The 4,433-nt window shown below is 44.3% G+C and overlaps 1 pseudogene; it reads left to right on the forward strand.

Annotated features, from left to right (window-relative positions):
- Positions 1-3,154: 3,154 nt before the first annotated feature.
- On the forward strand, positions 3,155-4,044 carry LOC108545786 (NADH-ubiquinone oxidoreductase chain 5-like; annotated as a pseudogene).
- Positions 4,045-4,433: the final 389 nt, after the last annotated feature.

The raw sequence follows: 4,433 nt of genomic DNA on the forward strand, positions 1-4,433 counted from the left end.
AGTTCGGTCAAGCATTCCTTTTTATTGTCATTGATCGCATGCATCAGTCGCTGGCGTGCCGCGCGGTATTCCTCCGTAAGGCCCCCCGCAACCGCTTGGTGTCGGGCGCGTTGGGCCCTCCGTCGGAGCCGCAAACACTCGCTCCGTAGGCCCGCGATCTCTTCCGTCCACCAGTATACCGATCGTTTGTTGCGTCTCGTCTGCTTCTTTGGCATTGAGGCATCGCAGAGCCTTTTCAAGAGCACCGCCGTCTTTTCTTCTAGCCGTTCAGCCCTTTCCCTGCCCACGACGCACCGAGGGATCATCGTCGCTGGATCTCGTTCTGAGTCCAACTGTACCGTCACTTTGTTCATGTCTAACTTTTTTAAGTTTAACGCCACGGGAGGTGGAACAGTCTTTCCTATCAGACATGTCCTGTCCGTCAATCCGAAAATTATATATTCGTGATCGCTAGCCGAAAACTCGCCACCGCTCGACTCTCGGGCGAAGTCCGTCCGTAACAAAAATCACGTCAGGAATGGATGCCCCGTAACCGGGTCTTCGGTATGTCGTCACCCGTCTCTCATTTGCCGCTGTCAGGTCCAGCCTTGCGGCCATCTCTAGCAACAGGCGTCTACGTTTGTTCGTAGTGGTCATGCCTCGCTCGATAGCTCTGGCGTTGACATCGCCCGCCAGAATTACGTCGCCGGAGGTGTCCCTTAGCGCGTCCTCGAGAGCCGCCACTTTTTGTTCAAACTCTGCGGCGCTGCAGTTCGGGGTGTGGTACACGCTGATGTACGTTACGCCAGCGACTTTTACCCAAACGTAGTCTTCGCCCTTCCCGTGAGCCTTTATCCGCGACGCTGCACCACCCCCCCCCTGCCCCCACCCCACCGAATGCACAGCGCCACCAAACGGGAGGAATTAGCGAACCAGATGGGGGTGCCCATGTCTTTGTATGGTACGCTAATCATAATAACGTTCGCGTTCAACTCCTCAGTTAGCTGAAGCATCAAGTCGTGAGCCAACCTGCTACCATTAAAATTGCCTCGGAGTACAGTCGTCATGTTACGTACGTTTGGTGCTTTGACTGGTCTTTGCCTTCGTCAAAGCCGCCTTGAATGAGACGCAAGCTGCCGTGCTCGGCACGTGAGCTGTCCCACCATCGGCCTGCGGTGAGCAGATAAATCAGCTGGGGGCACCTGTGCAGGCCTTAGCTACGTGTCCTCGCTTGCCGCATTTCCAACAGCAGTCCCATCTGTCCGGTCCTGTACAGTCGTTCCGGTGGTGCCCGTATCCGAGACACTCATAGCATCTTGACATCATAAGACGGGCCCTCACTCAGCAACTGACGACCCCTACCTGTATTCGTCCTTTTTTGAAGAAGTGCGTCGCGTCTTGTCTGTCGAGCTCGCAAATAGCCATTCTCACTCCTCGGATGTTTGGGCCGAGTACCGAGACTTTTCCTTCCGGAGCCGATTCTTATTCCCTTTTCAGGGCGTCCCGAACTTCATCTGCCTCCGTGATGCAGTCCATGTCTAGGATTTCCAAAGTCACTTTTGGGGTCAAATTTTGTATGGCCCCTTGGTTCCCAGCACATCCCGTACCAGTTTGTTCACGTCGTTCTGCGAGCGTCCGTCGCACTTTGTACGTACGAGTACTGAGCCGTCCTTCGTCTTAATGATGCTCTTAGCAACGAGCCTGTTGTCGTTGTCATTGACCGTTCGTAGCGTCCGTACTACGTCCGCGAACGTCTGACCGTATGTGGGCCGGAATAGCACCACCCCACCATGTTGGCTGTTGAGAGGCATTTTGGGCTGAGCGCGGCCCGGTCTCGTTCGTAGCCACCGTCAACGCCTCTTCGCCCCCGTTGCTCTTTTTCTTATTCTTATTCTTCTTCTTTTTACCACCGTCGTAAAGTCACCCTGTATCTCAGTGTTCGTACTGGGTTTGAGCTTAGCGTTTGTTCCGACCGGGTTGCTCTAGCCGGGCTCGTCTATGGCTCCATCTCGTCGATCAGCTGGATGGTAGGCGGCTGCTGGTTATTGTTGTCCTTCTTTTTCTTTTCTGCTCTGTTTAATTTCTCTTATTCGCCGTTTAAGGGTCCTAACAGCTCTACCTCTGCCCTCAGCTCGGGTGTATTTGAGTTTGGTCCGCAGGTAGTTGAGTGCCCTCAGGCCATCTTCTACTGTAATGGTGATATTTTTCTGTTTCTCCGTAACCTTCTCCATTTTATTGATTTCCTCCTGCATGTCCTGCAGAATCGTGTCTGTGGAGTCCATTACGAGGGTCTCTGCATCTTTCGTCGCCAAGCTGAGGGCGCTCAAAAAGCTCGAGGTACTTCCTCTTCTGCTCCGATTTTCTTCTGAAAGCCCCTGCGTTAGGAGCTCGTTGATGGGTTATTTCGGCTGTTTTCAGTTATCATTTTGTAAGTCTTCTTGTGTTTAAGACGGTTCGCCCGTCATGGAAGCCACATCGCATTGTGGCCACTATTTCCGCCTAGAGTTGTCCCTAGTTATGGATGCCCAAGACGATAAGCGGTTTGTCAGATGGTCTGCCCTATCGACATCTAGTGACTCTATGAAAAAAGTTACGGGATAGGCCCGCGCCATGCTGAATCAAGAGGTTTAACGTCATCCCTGTCGAGTGGATGGTGCTTTCGACACCTGACCCAAACCTTAGGTTAGACGGTGTGCGATTTTCCCTACGCAACGTCGGGTACAAGGAAATACTGACCAGGTAATCCTTCATACCTGTGCCCGGCTAAGCCTGCTTCTACCAAAAAAAACAGTGCGTGCGCGAGCGGTCATTCCCACTTTGAACGTGCGCTTTCACTAGGACTTTGCCCACTTTAGGTTCTTACGCTCCCTAATATTACTGACGCAGAGGTTAGGTACGTAACGTGGTCATCGCGCATCAGCCCGGTCAGGGAGTTTGCTACTCTCCCTTTGGTTAGTCTGAGGGGATCATCCACAGGCCACCGGCCACAGCCCGTTCATACTATGCCCATTCGTTCTTACATTTAAACATGGGGGCTGGGAGAATGGTTGGACAGTGTAATGCGTATAATACTTTGTGTTGTGTCTGGGTTGTGGTGTAGTGAGTTGTGTATGTGTTGTGTTTCGCACCATATGAGAGAGTGCTTCCACCCCAACACTCCTCCATTGAGTGAGAGATGGGGGCAGCTTGTTTGCAGGTTCGGCTAAAATTATCGCACGAGCTCTCGAGCCTCCCGACCCAGAGACTGACCAGTTATGGCCCCGGCGGCGGAGTCCCTGGCTGTTGATCTCCGCTCTCTATCGCCAGGATCATACCAGGGATGTCTCCTACGACAAGGTCCTGCAGCCTCTAGGGGAGGGGGAGATTGTTGATTATTAACGTTAGTTTCGGTAATAATAATATTTGGAAGTTGAAATTTAATATTATATAATATAAATTTTACAATAATAACATTTATTTCAATAATTTTTATTAGATGTACACAAATTCCTTTTTGTACATGATTACCAATAGCAATAATAGCTCCTACTCCAGTTTCATCTCCAGTTCATTCATCAACATTAGTTACAGGTGGAATTTCTGTAATAATTCGTTATATAGAATTATTAGAACTAAATATATAAAATTTTATTTCATTTCTTTCAAGACTAACGATATTATAGTCAGGAATTTCAGCAAATTATGAATTAGATACTAAAAAAGTTATTGCATATTCAACTTCAAGGCAATTAAGGTTTATAGTAAGAATTTTATCATTAAACTTGAATAATTTAGCTTCTTCACATTTATTTACTCATGCTATATTTAAACCTTTAATACTCATATGTGTTCGTAGTTATATTCATTATTTAAAGAATAATCAAAATATAAAATTTCATAATGATAATAGAAGGATTAATTTCTATTTCTTTATTATTTAGATTAATTGGTTTTCCGTTTTTAGTTAGATTTTATTCTAAAGATTTAATAATTGCAAATTTTTTAATATCAAGAATAAGTTTGTTAAGAAATTCCAATTTATTAACCAGAAAATTTTTACGATTTCATATTCATTTCGAATTATAATAATCTCATTAAACAATAATTTAAATTTAAATTTTATTTATGATAAAGAAGATAATTTAATAAATTTGTGTAAAATATTATTGATAATATTAAGAATTTTTAGAAGTAAATTTATACAGAATTTTTTAATTTTATTGGAGAACTTAATTTTACGTTTTTTAATAAAAATAATCATTTGTAAAATATTTTCATTAGAATATTTAATCAATTATATTTCAAATATAATAATATTCAATAAAAAATTAATAATATTCTTTTACAGTTTTTAAATTTAAACTTAATTTATAAAAGAAATTATTTAAAACATAACTATAATTTATTAATATGAAATTATAACTGAAAAAACTTTAATTTAAATAGTTTGAAGAGAATTTATAAAAGTATTTATT

The sequence above is a fragment of the Eufriesea mexicana genome, unplaced genomic scaffold (assembly GCF_001483705.2).
Source record: "Eufriesea mexicana isolate 0111107269 unplaced genomic scaffold, ASM148370v2 scaffold4744748272, whole genome shotgun sequence".
NCBI classification, from domain to species: domain Eukaryota; kingdom Metazoa; phylum Arthropoda; class Insecta; order Hymenoptera; family Apidae; genus Eufriesea; species Eufriesea mexicana.